The sequence below is a fragment of the Canis lupus genome, chromosome 11 (assembly GCF_003254725.2).
Source record: "Canis lupus dingo isolate Sandy chromosome 11, ASM325472v2, whole genome shotgun sequence".
NCBI classification, from domain to species: Eukaryota; Metazoa; Chordata; class Mammalia; order Carnivora; family Canidae; genus Canis; species Canis lupus.
The window spans coordinates 35,607,267-35,626,252 of record NC_064253.1 but is presented as its reverse complement, the minus strand read 5'-3'; the positions used below and the strand labels follow the sequence as shown (position 1 = coordinate 35,626,252).

General features: G+C 46.3%; 1 long non-coding RNA gene across 2 annotated transcripts in view; it reads right to left on the bottom strand.

Annotated features, from left to right (window-relative positions):
- LOC112649843 (uncharacterized) overlaps positions 1-10,844 on the bottom strand; it is a 35,276-nt gene extending 24,432 nt beyond the window's left edge. Inside the window, exon 1 of one of the 2 annotated variants that reach the window (XR_004803786.2) lies at positions 7,740-10,844. This is a non-coding gene — a long non-coding RNA (uncharacterized LOC112649843). Of the gene's footprint in view, positions 1-1,158; positions 1,440-7,739 lie in introns of those variants that run through there. The other variant, XR_004803784.2, reaches the window with a different exon arrangement.
- Between the last annotated feature and the right edge of the window lie 8,142 nt (positions 10,845-18,986).

Here is an 18,986-nt window from a genome sequence, read left to right as displayed (position 1 = left end):
ACAGTATTCCTCCAGGAAAACCCCTTTACAAAGTGTGCCGCATGCCAGGTGCCCTGCTTCGTGTGCATTGGTTCCTTTGCTTCTCTTACCTGCCCTCTGAGGAAGCACGATCACGAAGCTCTAGGTTAGAGATGAGGAAGAAGTAGCGGAAAAGCTAAACAAGCGATGAAGCCAGACTGCGCTTTGAACCACAACAGTATACATCATGAGCAAAGGCGTGAACAAGAGAGTGTGCATGCATGCATGCACAAAAAAGGGCTGAAAGAAAGCACGGCACGGTATCTGGTATTTTAAGAATTACAGGTGGTAGGATTACAGGCAATTTTTTTTCTTTCACTATAGTATCCAGATTTTATCTACATGTCCTCATTTCTACAGCCAAACATATATTGCTTTTATAAGAATAATTTTTAAATGTTGTTTTGAAAAAAGCACCTGCCATTTCTGTTTCTCCGACCACTGTACTTTTTCCCCCAGAGCAGCAGAAGCAAGCAGGGCCCGTGCTCACACTGTCAGGCTCTAGCCATTCCTCAGACACAGAGAGCAAAACAAGGCAGAATGATGAGAAGACGTGAGTAGGCTGTTCAGAAATGGAATCATCAAGCAGTCTCATGCGCCCCAAATCCACCCAAGCCCCTGATATCAAGGGGACAGTACTAGGGACACAGTGGGAAAGATAGAAAGGGACCTCGATGAGGCCAGGAGACCAGACTTCTCTCTCTTCCTCATCCTGTGCTATCCAAATAACTTCTTCACTATCCCACCCAGCTTTCTTCCTGCCACCTCTGAGGGCCTCTGGCTTCTAAGATAACCATAAGAGAGCCTGACTACGTGTCGTGCTCTTCACATATGTGGCCTCAATCCCTGCACACAGCCATTAGAGGAACATGTTGATATTCCCATTTCACAGATGGGAACACTGAAGCTCCAAGACTCACTACCCAGCCCAAGGTCACAGAGCATGGAAGCCACAGAGCTGGGCTGCAAACCCAAGTACATCTGACCCCAGATTTCAGAGCTCTTTTTGAGCTGACGGTGCCACCAGATGTCTCACTCTATTATTTCAACTTTGCTCTTATGCTCTGGGTCAGTGGTGTCGGCATTATCATCAGAACCTTGGGGGCTGAGCTGGGCGTGAAGTGGCTCTGTGACTCTTACCCTGTTTCACACCTCGCTTTCTTTATCACTGCAGGCTCTCCAAAGTGCCCCGGGGCCTCTCCAGCTTTCCAAGGTGAAGGGGAGCCAGGTCCTCAGGAAGAGTGCTGGGCTCTTGGGCACCCACGCAGAGCCAATCGCCCATTAGCCCCTAGGTGTGGGCCCATAACGTTTTCCCAGAACGGACCGGAGGCGGGAGGGAGGCGCAGGCCGCTAGCTCTTCGGCACAGGCAGCGATAATGGAGAACATGATAAGCTGTCACTCGAAGCCAGCTCGGTTCTCTGAGACTTAATGGTAGAATAACACAATAGGGTCAGACTAAAAAGGTTCCCTTATGAAAATTTTATCAGCAACTTTGGTAAATGGCTCTGGGAAAGGTGCTTTGCTCCCAGGCAGACCTGGGACCCGATTTTACAAGGTACAGGCGGCCTGCATTGCATCACCCCCACAAGATATTAAGGCCACTCAAATTGAATTAACACCAAATCAAGCCGGTGCACTTAACAATACAAATGCACTTAAGGGATGCCTCAGGATGATTTGTGACGAAAGAAAGCAAAGAAGAAAACGGCCTGCAAGCCACAAGGGTGGTGTTGTGTGTCATATACAGGAAAGGCCATAAGTAGAACTTAGAATACCGGAAAACCATGAACTTCAGGGGCTCTCAAATACCTTAGACCCTGCTGTAAAGTAGGAGGCCACTTTTGTGGTATGCAGAAACAATTGATAAATAAATTACAGCCGATTTTCTTAGTGGCGCAGTCTCCATTACCTCTGACAGCGGCCTCGCTACTCTGCGAAGATGATCAGAGGCGGATAACGGCCTATCAGGTAGCGCCCCGGGAAATCCTTCACCGGTTGCCAGGTCTCTTCGTGACAGCAATGACACGAAGATCCTCCGCGAGAGCCCAGTGATGAGAAGTGACAGCCTGTCAGGCTGACTGTGACAGGTCCTAAAAAGAATCAGCTGAAAGTATCCCTGGCAGGTGGGACCCCAGAGTCGGGCCTGGCCCTTTGGTGTCTCTCCTGTCCCCATCAGCGTTTGTCGGCACATGTTTTCCCCTCATCTGTCTCACTCCCTGGCTCTCTGTCTCCCTCACTTCCCTCTTCTCAGACCCCTCCTCTTACCTCCTCCCCTCCCCTCTCAAAAATACCCTGTCTACTGAGCTGGAAGACAATTTGGCCATCTTCATAGATGAATGGCTCTTCTGAGATTATCTTGGAAACTTGGATACATTCTGGACTTGAGAGAATTCAGGGGGAAAATATGGCCTCGCTGGGGATTCCTTTCCATCAAGTGAAATACACACAAAAGCATGCTTTTGTTATCCTTCCAGGAAAGAGCTGTCTCCACACAGGGTCTTACTCTGAAAACAGGCTCCATTTAGGTTGGGGTGGCCTCATTTTGTCAGCAGTAAAGCAATTGCTCGCCGAGTCATAAGGTGGCTGAGAAACTGGGGCAGGCAGGTTCAATTTTTCACCACCGAGAAAGAAGTTCTCAAACAAGTAAAAAGGACCATTTCTAGCTGCTGTCATGCCTCAGTTGGGATTGCTCATGCCAGGAGGTAAGCATTCCCATGAGGGAAGCTGGGTAAATACAGAGGGCTCTATGCCTTGAATGAATGATTTGGGCCCTTGCTCTTCAGCCGTGTGACTCTGGGTGAATGCCTTGACTTCTATGAGTTACACTTTCTCCTTTAGTAAGATAGAGACGTTTGCGCCTTCTCTAATGTCCTCATGGGACCCAGCAAAAGTAATTACAGAAAAGATCTTTAGAAATTAGGAACCATCTACAAACATAAGGCATTGTTATAAGGAAAATCATCTACAAAATAACACGTGCAGATGCACTTCTTACAAAGACAATCCAGGGTCCCAAGAAAGAACATGCATACTACCCCTGGTTTTCTGTAACTGCGAACTCCTCTCAGATAATCAGAGAAGAGCAAACAAACATGAATGAAATCCACTGAAATCCCCAAACTTCACTGTACCAATGACTTTTTAGCTTCTCCCAAATTGAACTTTGAAGCCAAAATAGTAATTTGTATAATTCCTGGCAACCAGAGAATTGCCTCATCTTCAGATCATCCTCACAGAGACTGTGCCCCAAGTGGCAGACCATGTGGAGGAATACACACTCCAGAACATACCCTCTTCTGTGTACTTCACCTCCACTCTGAGCATCTGGAGTCTCTGCCCACATTCTATTTGGGCACTGGCTCTATTCCATTACATGATCCCATATATGCTTAGGAATCACAACTTTCACCATTTGCTTCTTGCTTATCATTAGTCCTTTTCCTCAAATAACCTTCTCTGAAGCTTACGACTCATTATTCATCAATGATTCATCTAGTCAACAAGTACTTATGGAGTGTTCACTTATTACCAGTATGGTGTGTGGTGTCAAGAATGCAGGGGTCCATCAGACAATGTTCCTAACTGAAGGAGCTTACTTTCTGCATCACTGGCCCTTTCTTTTTTTTTATATAAATTTATTTTTTATTGGTGTTCAACTTGCCAACATATAGAATAATACCCAGTGCTCATCCCATCAAGTGCTCCCCTCAGTGCTCATCACCCAGTCACCCCCACCCCCAGCCCACCTCTCCTTCCACCACCCCTAGTTCGTTTCCCAGAGTTAGGAGTCTCTCATGTTCTGTCTCCCTTTCTGATATTTCCCATTCATTTTTTCTCCTTTCCCCTTTATTCCCTTTTACTATTTTTTATATTCCCCAAATGAATGAGACCATATAATGTTTGTCCTTCTCTGACTGACTTATTTCACTCAGCATAATACCCTCCAGTTCCATCCATGTCAAAGCAAATGGTGGGTATTTGTTGTTTCTAATGGCTGAGTAATATTCCATTGTATACATAGACCACATCTTCTTTATCCATTCATCTTTCGATGGACACCGAGGCTCCTTCCACAGTTTGGCTATTGTGGACATTGCTGCTAGAAACATCGGGGTGCAGGTGTCCCGGCATTTCATTGCATCTGCATCTTTGGGGTAAATCCCCAGCAGTGCAATTGCTGGGTCGTAGGGCAGATCTCTTTTTAACTCTTTGAGGAACCTCCACGCAGTTTCCAGAGTGGCTGCACCAGTTCATATTCCCACCAACAGTGCAGGAGGGTTCCCTTTTCTCCGCATCCTCTCCAACATTTGTGGTTTCCTGCTTTGTTAATTTTCCCCATTCTCACTGGTGTGAGGTGGTATCTCACTGTGGTTTTGATTTGTATTTCCCTGATGGCAAGTGATGCAGAGCATTTTCTCATGTGCTTGTTGGCCATGTCTATGTCTTCCTCTGTGAGAGTTCTCTTCATGTCTTTTGCCCATTTCATGATTGTATTGTTTCTTTGCTGCTGAGTTTAGGAAGTTTTTTATAGATCTTGGAAACTAGCCCTTTATCTGATAACGTCATTTGCAAATATCTTCTCCCATTCTGTAGGTTGTCTTTGAGTTTTGTTGACTGTATCTTTTGCTGTGCAAAAGCTTCTTATCTTGATGAAGTCCCAATAGTTCATTTTTCCTTGTTTCTCTTGCCTTCACGGATGTATCTTGCAAGAAGTTACTGTGGCCAAGTTCAAAAGGGGTGTTGCCTGTGTTCTTCTCTAGGATTTTGATGGAATTTTGTCTCACATTAAGATCTTTCATCCATTTTGAGTTTATCTTTGTGTATGGTTCACTGGCCCTTTCTTGACCTCATCTTTGTTTAGTCCTAAAATGCAGCTAAGCTGAGCTCTCCTCTCTAGTGAGAGAAGCTTCTCGATAAATTGGAAATAAAAAAAACAAAATTTGTGTTATGCAGAAGCCTCCACTTATATGTAGCTAACCCCATGCTTCAGGACTATCAAGTAGAATCTCTGCTTCCCTCACCTGGACTTCCACAGACTCATACATGCTTCTATTGCATAATATTTTAAAATATCTGTTTACCTTCGGTCTCTCCCTGGCATACTCGGGTCTCTTTAGGCTTAGGCACCCAGCTCATCTTACTCATGCCTGAGTCCTAAGCACATATCTCAAGGCTTGGTACTTAGCTGGTATTCATTAAGGCTTTGTGGAAGGAAGGAAGGAAGGAAGGAAGGAAGGAAGGAAGGAAGGAAGGAATGAATTTTGCTTTACTTTCTCTGTCCACAGCCTTCCCTCCTTTCTTCCTATTTTCCTGTTGGCTGCAGCCCCAGCCTGTGATCCAGGGAGGCAGTATTTCTCAGTGGTTATCAACACAGTCTCTCCTTGGGGTGTTTTGGGGTTGGCTTCTATTGGCTTGCAAGAACAAATTACTAAATATTCAAGAATTTTTTTTAGTTGATTTTAAGCTGCTGATGACTTGAAATTCGCTATGGTGGGAGTATTCACACAATGGAAATCAATAAATGGTGCACATCAAGATTTAGGGGCTTGTTTTTGCTTTGTTTTTTTTTTTTTTTTTTTTTTTTTTTTTTTTTTGAGAGCCTGTTTGTGTGCATGCTACTGCTCTTAGTCAGACCTGGATTTGTGGTTCTGCTCTGCCACTCACTAATTGTGTGACCTTGGACAACTTGCTTGATATCTTTAATACTGTTTCCTCATCTATAAAGTGAAGGTGATAATTATGGCTTCACAGGGTTATGATGAGAATGAAGTGACCTAATGTTTATAAAGTGCTTAGCACAGCTCTTCATACACAGTAAGTGTCCAGTAAAAACAATGTGTTAGTATTCGTATTCATATCCGTATTATTTCCTGGCTTTCAGTGAATGCATTATTTCCATCCAATTTGTTACACCTTTTTTTCTTATTGTCCAAAGGATCTGTGACAACTTAAAAAGCAAAAGCCATAAAATGGAAAATATAAATTAAAAATCAGGAGAAGGAAAAATAAAAATTATAATACAGAGTCAAAATTACACCACTACGTCATCCAACTCTATGACTGCATAGACTCTGACAGACCAAGGCTGACAAGAGTGTTAGTTGGAACATTTTAAGGTGTTGCCAACACAGCCACAGAGTGTTAGAGTGAAAGGGGCCTCAGTGATCTTCTGGTTTCATCCCTCACTTAGTAGATGGAGAACAAGGTGGGCAGGCAGAAAGAAATCATTTCTTGAGCACTTACAAGCACAACAGCAGGTACTTTCATTCTCGCCTTCTCCATGGCACCCCATTTTACAGATGAAGCCATGGAGATAATGGAAATAACAGGCTTTTCCTAACACCACCAGGCTGGTAGTGGCAAGACTGAAATTAGGATCCAGATTCCCATTTCTCAGTCCACTCTCGTCATCGATCAGGGTACTATGCTGGTTCCTCAGTGCAGGAAGATCCATTTTGTGGTAACAGCTTCCTGATGATCAACCAGTCTCTCAAGATCCAACAGAATCATACTCAAATGGACAAACTGCATAGACTGTGTGATACGGGGGACTTCCCAGGGAATTTCCTGGGTCTGACTGTGACATTTGAAAGAATGATCAGCAGAAGCCCACTGGCTAAGAACAGCTGCTCCGGCACAAAACACACCCTCGTCCTGTGTTGGCTTTGGAAAACAGAGCTCTTTTCCTACTTCATATTCATGTGAGATCTATGCAAAAGTTCAGATCTTTTTCTACTGTCCTTATACTCAGATTTTTCCCCCCTAACTTCTACCAATAGCTTCAGCTTCATTCTTCACAGAACCTTCTGTGGTTCATAGGCGCTGAAATCAAATCTTTTTTTCCCTTCGTCTTCCTTCATCCGAAAGAAGCAGCACACAGCCAGAAAACGGTTAAAAAGCAATCAATGTGATTGACCTGGGAGGACAAGGAAGAAGGTGTGTAATCCACAAAGTGAATGAATCCACCACGTATGGAGAGTTGAAAGTGAGGTCTCATTTATTAGGCCACCACCCTTGTTTGGCGGCAAGCAGGCCGGCAGCCCAGCCTGGGGGGTCTCTTTTTATGGGGATCATGTTATTGCCCTCAGAGCTGTAGCTGACCTCACACCAAATAAACACGTCAGTCACTTCTCAAGTCAGTGTTCCCAGGTGTGGGCACAGAGGCACCACGCACAGACCCTTGTGGCCACCACTCCCTTTTCCCCACCTGTGCTCAGAAATGGCTCTCAAAGTCCTAGTGTCCGTGCTAGGACGAACTGGACCTACATTGCCATCCAAGTGGCAGGGCAAGCCACTCACCTTCAGAGAAACTTCTGGATGGTAAAGAAAAGTGGAAAACCAATACACAATTACATACAAATTTTCTATTATAGCCCTCAAAAGTTAGGTTGGGTACTATTTCTTACTCCTTCTTTTTCAGTTTTTCTTAAATGTGTTTTTTATTATTTGTTTTTCATACAGCAGAATTAACCACTCCAGACTTAATCCCAGGTGGGCTTAACCACAAGCATAATTCTGAGCCCCATCACTCTGCCACCTGTTTGGGTGAGCTTGGGTAACACTGACTCACTCTTTAGGTTTTTAAATGAGGCAAGTATGATTTAAACACACACACACACACACACACACACACACACAAAGAAGCTCTGCCACCAAAAATCAAAGAGAACCTCCAAAAGCCACAAGAAAGCCAGTTCTACATGCTATTTGTGTTGCCTACCATGTGGAAACCTTTCCAGACTGTTCCTCTCCAGACACTGATGCACTCATGTGGGGATGTCTATGGTTGGTCTGTAGTTCCTCTAGAAGATTCATATGGATTCCAACTCCCCCAATCACTGCCTCTGTGACCTCAGACCTCAGGCAAGTCATGTTGACCTTAGTCCCTTAAAGGTAAAATGGGAATATTAAAACCTGCCTTACATACTTCCCATTATAAGTACAAATGTGCTTTGGAAACAATATGTGGTAGAGAAATGGCAGCTGTTATTACTGCGATAGGACCAAAAGTGAGATGAGTATGTGTTTCATCAGGTAAAAAAATGGGACACTCGGTTCCGGATGCACTTCTTTTGGCACCAGCAGTGAGCCCCCTCTGGGGATGGGAGCAGACTGACCTGCCTCCACATTTGTGGGAGAAGGTTCCATCCTGGGAGGGAGGGAAGTGATGCATCAGGGGAAAGCCACAGCATACCCATTGTCCAGGGAACCAACCTGAAACCACACCCTTCAGAAAATACTGGGTAAGCACCCTGAACTAAAAGAATTCAAACACTTGGGCTTGCTCTGGGACTGTGCTCCCAGGGCCGATCCTGCCTCAGAACTTCAGTGGGGGTTAACTTCTCTTGTTACTTGAGAGAAATAGGAAGCACAGGTGAGACCATCATAACTTTATTCTGAAGGTGAAACAGCAGCTCTGATTTGGCCTGTGTTTTATTCCCACCTCTCCTTCAGGCTTTACCTGAAGTATCCCAAGGGGAACAGGGCTGAGAGTTGGTGTCTTTGCAGTCTGTTACAAGGTCCTTTTGTGTTCTGCTTCTCAAGCATCTGAATTTATAACTTAAAAATACAATTGGTGAAGCACCTCTTCAAGCAGAAGTACCATTAGGATCCGTTACCTCCTCCTCTAAGAAGGGGGGAGAGGCACAGACACCCACGTGGAGCAGGCCCTCACGCTTCCAAACACGTCTGGACCCGGTGAGGGTGGTCCATGCAGGCTGGAGGGTAACACGCAAGGGGCTGAGGAACGAGGGAGGTACGAGGCAAGCGAGTGTTCTCACGGTGGACGGTGAGGGGAGAGTGGAAGGATGTGGTCATGGGGAGAGAGGAAAGAAAGATGAATGGGGCCTGAGTCAGTCATAGGCTAAAACAAACAGGAAGGTTTTAAAGTGAGATTTGAGGAGAGGAAGTGGTTCTGAGCAAGGGAGGGAGAGAGTTCCAGAGATCTGTCTTGGAAAAGAGCTACTCTTCATTTTTTTGGATAGTCCTCCTCATGTGAATATTTCTTGGCTGTTCTGACAGACGGGTGAACCAATTTTTTATTATTATTATTTTTTTAAATCACAACTGGCTCCAACCTTTCCCTAGAACTTGAACCAAAAAGGATTGAGACTTGAGGTCTGAAAAAATTCAGTGGATTCATTTATGTTAAATTGTACTCCTGTCTGCTGCTCTTAGCAAACACTTGGGGGGCCACCGATGAAGAGTGTGTGGGGCGGGAGTGGGAAGCACTCCGGTGCCTGCTCAGCTGAGCTCATCTCTCTCATACTACTGTCCACTGTGCCTCAGCCATCCAGGGAACGTGATCCCAGAAAAGCTCAGCACATTTCTAAATCTACATCCCTAAATCCCAGATGCAGAATTATGATTGGCTAACTCCAAGAGGGGCTACGTGTGGGAGGGAGGGAAGACAGATGGAGTTTCGGGGCTGGGGGTCCACAGTAAGCTCACGTGAAAAGACAAGGGGTTTTGTGTGGCATTCCATGGAGAGCATGAAGACACAGACACAAATAAAGGGCAACCTTTGATAGATGTGCAGTGCCTTGCTTTCTGCAAACTAATCTTCAGACAGTTCTAGAAGCCAAAAAACAAAAACAAAACCAACTAACCAAACAAATAAAAAAGGCTTCATTGAAAGGACTTTTAAAAAAGCAAATATTTCCAATTCCTTTGGGAAGACCCCTTCCCAAGACAGTTTATTAGAAATTGTTCTGTCCATATTGTGAAAGATGATAAAATCCTCTGGGCTTCAAGAACTAAGAAGCTTTGCCTTTGCTTCTTGTCTCATGTCTTTGGGAACTGAACCATCATGGACCTGATTTTTTACATCTACAAAGTGGGGATAACAAGCTTTGTCCTCACCTCAAAACCTATTACTTACATGGTTTGAACTTGTGTAAAGATCAAGATATGTTTAGAAAAGAATATTTTCATAATTGAAGAAAGTTGTTGCAGAACAACTACTATGACATCCAGGTGATGGTTTCTTTCTAGTCTGAAACTGAACTCAGGTACAAATAAGCTTAATGCTGGATCATTTTTCTATTGAGCTGGAAAAGAAACCATTTAAATAAAAGCCCCAACGTTTTTCTGTGCTGTGTCCATCGTCTCTCTTGTGAAGTCAAACTCACTCCCACACTGTGTAATAAAATTTCAAAACTTGATAATAGTAAACACATTTTAGATACTATTTTAACAGCTTTATTGAGATATAATAGATATTTCTTATTATTTTTGCACTTTAAAACAGCACTGTCAAATAAAGTAGTCCCTAGGCTCATTTGGCTACTAAAATTTACACTTCATATAATTTAGTACAATTAAAAATCCAGTTCCTCAATCACACTAATCATATTTCAAATGCACAGTAGCCAGTGGTTATGGATTAGACAGCACAAATATAGCCTAATCCCATCATTGTAGAAAGTCCTACTGAGCAACACTGTTCTAAAATAATATATACTCATACAAAAATTTGGAAAATATGTAAAATGAAGAAAAAGATAAATATATTTCTTATTTTCCTATCCTCCAGTGAACACTATTATTAATATTTTGGCAGATTCTTTGTAATGCTGGGGTTTTTTTCCACACATCTGTTTTGTTTACATTACATGGTTTTGATCTATTGAAATGCAACGTGTTATAGTCTGCCTTTTACACTTTAAAATATAAGTACTCTTCCAGGTTATTTTCTGTTTCTCAGAAACACTTTCAGTGGCTGCAGAATACTTCATCAACTAGAGGTACCATTACCATAAAAAGAGCACAGGTGTACATTTTTTTTTCGATAAAATAAAGGTAAAATTGAAAACTTGCTAGCATTTGCTGGCTTCAAAAGGGACCAAAGAAATTGCTTTATTTTAAGGTAGTTTCTGGTCATTCATATTTTACTAGAAACATGCACAAAATCCAGGACCAGCTGACTGATGTCTAGGCATACTACACCTGAAGCAGTGGTGGCTTCCTCTCTCTTCTTAAGCCCCCCAAAATGGTAGAGGCCACTCGAGTGTCATCACACATGAGAGGGCCCATCTCCCACTATGTTAGAGCTGTGCTCAGCAGATGCTAAGTCAGGGCAACATGCTGCAGAATGAGGATAATCATCCTGAAATTACACATTTCATTTGCCAAAAGCTAAAGCCAAAGGATTATGTTCTCGAAGAGCATTCTCTCTGCAATATACCATGAGCATCGCAGGGCTGATATGAGTAGCTGATGAGGTGATTTACCTGAAAGGGCCCCACACAGTGCCTGGCATACTCTCCAGCGAGCTTCCAGAACCTTCACTCTCCTGGTTCTCCTTCTGCACTAGCTGTTCCTTCTCCAATCCCTTTGCTGGATCCTCTCACATCCTGAACTCTGAGTGCCCAGAGCCCCAGATTCTGTCTTTGGACCTCACTCTGTTAACATTGTCTCCTGGGCTGATCTCAGCCAGCTTCGTGGCTTTAACAACCCCGGGGGACCCCCAAACTTCTCTCTGCCTCCTTACCTCCTCTGATCTCCAGGCTCATAGACCCACCTGAACAGCTCCTGTGAGCACGTCAAAATTAAAATGTAATTCTCTCCATCAAACAAATGAACCTGGGGGACAGATGAAAATTTTTCAAGAACCTGGGGTCCTCCTTGCCCTCAGCTGTAACGTCCAGTTCATCATTAAATCCCATAAATTCTGCCTCGGCCCGGCTACCTTCCTCCTAACGGGTCTCAGGGCCTGGCCTCCACATTCCCTCTCCACCAGGGTGGCTCCACCTGCCTCCCCCTAGAAGTGTTTGAAAAATACACGGAAGGATTTAAGGTTGTCACAATAATGCTCGTGGCCGCTAATTCCGGGGGGGTGAGTAACCTAAATGCTTAGGATGGTCCCTCACAGCTAAGTGTTATCTCCCTCCCCTCCCCAAATGCCAATTGCCCCCCCAATGGGATGCCCTGAACCTGTGTGATCCTTTAAAACTAAGTCAGCTACAGTTTTGCTATATTCAAAGTCTCCTGTGACTCCCCATACCACTAGGATAAAATCCTAATTTCTTACTAGGACCTCGGAGGCCTCCGATTGCACCCTCACCTTCCAATCCCCACACTCCTCAGGTGCTCCCTGCCCACCACACAGAGCCTCTTGCTCTCCCTGATCCGGGCCTTCACACTGGCTGCTCCGTCTGCCTGGGGAGTCCCATCTGGCCCTCTCCCTTCTGCAATCAGGCTTCTGTCAAAAGTCACCTCTTCAGAAGAACTGTCCCAACTCCGCCACTTAGTATAATGGACCCTAACCCCAGGAGCCTGGCTGGCTGCACCGGACCCCTTTACTTTCTTCCTCTTTGTTAACATCTATCTACTTCTTTACCTGTCATTTGTCCCCTCCTCCTGAATGTCAGGAACTTGCTGCTGGTGGGTGGTGTCCTTGTTGTTTTCCGTCAACAACTCAGAGGAGGCTGAGTCTAAACTCCAACTTGATGGAGGACAGAATGGACAGAATGACAACAATGAGCAACCTTAGGGAGCGCTCCCCATCTGCCAAGCTCTGTTCCGAGCCCTTTACAGGCATTGCTTGAGCTTCCAGAAGCTCCTATAACAAATCACTACAAACTTAGTGGCTTCAAACAACACAGATTGATTATCTTACAGTTCTGCTGGTCAGAAGTTCAAAATGTGTCTCCCTGGATTAAAATCAAGGTGTCAGTGGGGCTGTGTTCCTGCTGGCAGTTCCAGGCGCGAATCTGCTCTTTGCGCTTTCCAGCCCCTAGAAGCTGCCTGCATCCCCTCACTGTGGCCCTCTCTCCCTCTCCCTCTGTCGGCTCTTCTGCCCCCCACCTGTATAGGACCCTTGTGATGACACTGGGCCCACTTGGATAAGCTCAAGGATCTTCCTATCCCAAGATCCTTAATCACATCTGCAAAATCTCTTTTGCTACCTAAGGTAACATGTCCAGAGATGAGGATGTTGGCACCGTGCAGGGCCATGATTCTGTCTACCACATTAACCCACTCACTCTGGACTGTCTGTACTCACTACACCTCTATGTTTTTTCCACACCAAAACCAAGTCCTCTGATTCCCTGGGTTCCACTTGAGAGTCCTTTGGTTCCATCTATCCAGACCCTATCTATCTACCTGATAGGATCAAATCCCATGGATTAGGGGCTCCATTCTAAAGACTGCCTCCATTTCAAATGCCAGTTGCAAATCCTACAATGTCCCTGATACTTCTGACTGACCAGCTATAAATTCAATTCACAGCCCCCTCCTCGAGTCTGATAATTTGCTGGAACAACCCACAGGACTCAGGAAAGTACTTTACTTATTACCAGTTTATTATAAAGGATACGATTCAGAACCAACCAAAGGGAGGAGCTGCAGGGAGGGCCAGATGTGGGGGAATGGGCACAGAGCTTCTGTGCCCTCTGCCCTTTCTGGGTGCACCACCCTCCCAGCAACCCAGAAGCTCTCCAAACCCCCCAATTTAGGGATTCTTGTGGTGGTTTCATTATGTAGATAGAATGGATTAAATCACTGGCCATTGGTGATTCACCCAATCTCCAGCCCCTCTCCCTTTCCAGGAGTCAGAGAGTGGCAGAAAGTTCCAGGCTTCTAAATAAGGCTTGGTCTTTCTGGTGACCAGATCCCATCCTGAAGCTGTCCAGAGGCCCACCAAGAGTCACTGCAGAACAAAAGATGTTCCTATCACCTAGGAAATCCCACGGGATTTAGGAGCTCCGTGTCAAGAACTGGGACAAGGAGAGGCTGTTGAGGAGAGGATCTTTGGAGAACACAAAAGATGTTTATAGGGATTCACTATGCCTGGACTGTCCCTCCCCACCTAGCTGGTTTGTGAGAATCCAATCTAAATGTCACCTCTCCTGGGAGCCCTCACTGACTTCTGAATGCAGATACAGACTCCCTTCTCCTTCATGCCAGCTCTGGCTTCAGTGAGGATTTGTCCCACATGATAGCATTCATCACAAGGTAGCGATTACTTATTACTGACCTTTCCCCTACCGGCTAGAGAGCTCGTTGAGAGCAGTCTCAAGGTAGCAGGACAATGGTCCTTAGGAGGCAGTCCCAGGAACTCTGAGCAGGTTCACCCTCTCTGGCCACAGACTGGCTGCTGTCTACAAAGTCAGTATCAAAACCAACCTTCAGTATGCAGGCTGGACCCTGGGCTCAGATGTGGATCAGGAGAAAGACCACACCCCTCCATGAGCTCAAAAATAGGAAGGCCTCACCAGCACACTTTGGAAAACAGCATTGAGCCCCAAAGAAAAAGGAGGACTTGTTGCAGGAGGCAGGAAAGGGCAGGGTCAGGCCAGGCTACTGGTGCTGGGAATCAATGCCAAACCCTCTCCCCCTTGACAAAGGCCTGCTCAGCCCTGGAAGTAAGATGCGAATGCTAACAGGGGCAAGTAAATGAACGTGTCGATGATATGAAAGGCAACATACCTGGGGGAAGAGATGTCCAGATTTACACTCATCTGTGGACCCAAAACTATTCTGATGGAATAATTTTGAAACCGTGCCTTAAAACTCATCACTTGAAAAAGCTTGTGAGCTGAAGACTCGCAGCCACGTTGAGGCAGCCAGCATCCTGAAGGCCTCTGCAGGCGCCAGATTCCCATCAGGAGCTTCCTCTTGCCCAACAGCGCAGCACTGGGGGTTCAGCCTTCACAGGTAACAGCAGCGGCTATCACCACGAGGGGTGAGCACTGCACTTGGGGGGCAGGCTGACCAGCAGATTGCTTTTTGGAGAACAAAGGGGTGTGAGGAGGAGAGGCAACATTTCCTGACTTATATCTGCACCAATTACTCCCCTAGATTATTTACATCCTCACATCTTCAAAATAAGCAAGCCTACGGCTGCCCCAGTGGCTTAGTCAGTGGAGCATCCAACTCTTGGTTTCAGCTCAGGTCACTGTCTCAAGGTTGTGAGATTGAGCCCCACATCAGGCTGTATGGTCAGCGTGGAGTCTGCTTGAGAGTCTCTCCTTCTGCCCCCCCCCCCACCTCCAAATAAATAAATAGATCTTTAAAATAAAAAAAAAAAAAAAAAAAGCAAGCCTACAACATAGACAAGAAACTGAGGTTCAGACCAATGCAGGAACTTGCCCAAAGGCATAGAGTAAGTGGCAGAGCTGAGGTGGGAACCTTACTTGCCCTCACTCCCCCAGACCCTTCCCTGCTCAACACACTCTCCCACACTCCAGAGACACTGTCATGAGCCAGTGAGTCACTGTCATGACAATTCTCACAGTCATGAGAAGATGCGAGATGGTCAAAAGGTGCTAGGCCCTGCCTGAGGCTCGGCAGGCCCAGGCCCTGTTTCAGGCTTAGCTAGTGGTGAACTGTGAGCAGGTCCCCTGAGTTCTACAGATTTAGGTTCCTCATCCACCTGGAGATACCCTGAGGTCTCCAAGAGGCCTCCCAGCCCTACATTACATGATCTTCGGAACTCACACCCTTCAGTGAGGATTTGTCCAGCTACAACTCCGAGAAGAATTATCCTCGAGGATATGAGACTCAGAATGTTAAGACTTTGCAAATGTTACCATTCCAGCAACAATGTGTGCACAGAATATTCTTGGCTGGGGAGGGCAACATTCGGGAAGAGCGGAAGTCTGTCTGTCAGCAGTGGGCTTAAATGTGGCTGAATGGTGAGTGGGGTGATGCAAGGGGGAATCTGGAAAGGTTCATGGTCTGTTTGAAAAGAAAAAGGGTTTTAATGGGATATGCTCACTCACTTTGGACTTTAACGACCTCTGGAAATATAACTCAGGAGGAAGGAGAGTTAAGGAAGAGGATTTGGGGAGGAAACAGAGAGGAAGGAGAAAGTGATAAATACAGGATAGATTCAGTGCCGGGGGTCACTGAGCACCTCAACCGGAGGGAAGAGTCTACCAGCGAGCCAGTCCCTGGGTCGGAAGGCCCATAGCTGGCTCTTAAGATGATTGTAATGCCAGCAACTGGATTTGAAAAGCAAATATTTCATTTTAAAAATTGGAACGCTTGAATATAAATAATGCAGGTCTGTTAGCTAACCCCCGTGAACCTCAGTTTCCTCACTCCTGGTATGAAGACAAGTCCATACCTCATAGGGATTTTTATGGGAATAGAGTGGGACGCAGAGTGGGATGGCACATGTGGAATCCAGCAGCGCCTTTCACCTGGAAGTGCTGTCACTCATTCAGGAAAAGGTAACAGCCTCGAGGAGCAAACAACATCATGGCAGCAGGAGACAAGGGCAGCCAGGCTGTACAAGGTCAGCTTAACACAGTGACAGCCACGGCGACACAATAGAGAAGGTGCAGCCTCCTCACAGAGGCTTCCTCCCTCTGCTGGCCTCTCGAGGAGAGGAGCATGGGGCTCTCCACCACCCTAAGACAGAGGGAGCTCAAGGCGGTTTTAGTTAGAAGAGCAAAGAGATGTGATATCACTCGTGGCCCAAGAGGATGAGTATAGTAGAATGGTCAAGAATTCTGGCTTCCAATTGCTGAGGTTGGATTCCAGATCTGTCATGGCACACTCAAGCCAGGCAAGAGGGGAGTTTAACAAAGAGATGTTTTTTTAACCAGAGGGTTGGGCAGGGTTTAAGAAAACAGCAGAGGATGGGGTGGTGCCTGAGAGTTGGTCACGGCAGATAGCTATCACCGCCACAAGACCCCAAAGGTCAAGGAGTGGCTGGCAAGTAGAACCCCAAGAGATTTTCCGTAGAGACGGGAAAATCAGAGCAATCCCACCCAGGCTGAGGATGAGCAGAGGATGAGCAGGGAGAGAAAAAACAAGCTGGGACCCTCCCGGGATGGGATACAAAGCAAGGCCTGGAGCCTGCTGGCTACCATCAGACCAGAACCCAGCACATCTGCCCTTCAGTGCGAAGCTGTGGCCTAGATCCTTCCTTGAAATCACTGCTAACACTCTGTTACTGAGGTTGCAAGCCTGGAACTATCTTCTCCTTTGCTAAAATGTGGCATTTGTGGCTCACCGCTCACCCAGTGCCTCCAGCTCACTCTCCAAGGTGAGCCTGTCCAAGAGGACCTCCTCACCTCCCTTCCCTGGCCAGCTCTCTCCTAGAGATGTCTGTAGGGGGCCCTGGAGCAGAACACGAAGGACCCACCCTGGCCTGCCAGCCTGTACTTTTTCTGGCCAGCCCCAGCTGCCATACAGAATGCCATCTGTATACAATAAGGGCTCTGCACATTCTCCACCAGTTCAGTCACTCAGAAGTGTGTCCTGGGAACACTCTAGATCCTTTCATTGTGCTCCCGAGGAGGCTCACAGGACAGAGTGGTGAGTTCTTGGACAGGAGGCATTTCAAGCTCCGCAGCCAATGTCAAAACTTGATGAGTCAATTGGTGCTTTGCCCAACTCATAAGAGCTCAGAGCTGGAAGAGCAGAGACCCAAAACTCTGTTCCTCACCCAGGCACGCTCCATGTGTCCATTCCCCCTGGGGGCCTTGCCTCCTGATCCATGCGCCAGTGCTGGCAGTGTGCTGATCCTTCCTGTGTCCCCACTCCCTACCCAGCCCAGAGCCAACAATTCTGTGCCACAGATGAGGAACAGGATGCAGTAGTAAGACCATATGGTGAGCAGAGCTCTTCCACAAGTGTCACCTTACTTCACACTCATGACAACGCTGGAAGTCAGGCAGTAACAATGATGGAGAACCTTCATCGACCTCCTAAGATGGACCAAGACCTATTAAAAGTACTTTTTATAGATGACTCACATGTGTACTGTTGGTCCCTGTTTTTCACTTGGAGAAACTGAGGTTGAGAAAGGCCAGGTAATTTACCTGAGTCACTGAGATTTGAGCCCAAGGCGTACTGCCTCTAAATCACTCGGATAGTCACCCTTCTCAGGTAACAAAGGACTTGGGACGCCTGGATAAAGTACTCACAGTTCATTCAGAAAGTGGTGGAAATGATTTTTTAAATTTTAAAATAGAATATGATGATGGACATATTGCCTTTTGGAAAGAAGAGTCAGAGAGGGCTCGGAGGAGGGAGGTCAGCGTGGAAGCCATGGTGATGTTGGAGGGATGAATGAGCAAGGCTACCTGCCTTAAAGCAGCGGGAGGTCACAAGGAGGAGACAGATCTAATACTGGAGGTGGAATGGGCCCTATTGGGTGGGAGATTCTGCTTTGCAGGTAAGTGTGTTATCAACTGGAAATTGATCACGGGAAGGGGGCAGATCCGAGGGCCTTTGGAGCGAGATCAGTAGTTCTATTTGAGACTTCTTGAATTCAAGGTACCCACAGAATAATCAGGTGGCAATGTCCCCTGTATGGACTGAATACTAGTCTCTCCTCCCAGATCCCTATGTTGAAACCCTACCTCCCAATGCGATGGTATTAGAAAGTGGGGCCTTTGGACAGAGAATAGGATTACATGAGGTCATGAGGGTGAGGCCCTCATGAATAGGATAAGTGCCATAAAAAGTCACCAGAGCCCTGCTTCCTGTCTCTGCTCTCCACCACGGGAAAATACGAGAGGTCAGCAGTCTGCGGTCTGAACTCGACAGTGCCGGGACCCTGATCTTAGATTTCCAGCCTCCAGAACCATGAGAAATAAATTTTTGTATTTATAAACCACTCAGTTTATGCTATTTTTGACATAGCAGTTTGCCAGATTGCTCCCTCCTTGGCTTCTAGAAGAGGGGGCAGCAGACACTCCAGAGCCCAGTGGTGGTATATCCCCTCGGCCTTCTCATCTCAGTGCATGCCAGCCAGACCTGTGATGGTTAGCAGCTGTGTCTTGCCCAGAGGTCCCTGTGGCTCTCATGGTTCCAAACCATGGGCCATTTTGCCCCCACCCAGGGGGGGTAGTTGGCACCATCTGAAAACACTTTCGATCATCACGTGTTGGGTGTGTTGCCACTGGCATTTAGTGAGTAGAGGTCAGGGATGCTAGTGAACCTCCTCCAATCCTCAGGGCGGCCCACACAACTAGGAGTTCTCCAGCTCCAAATGTCAGTAGCA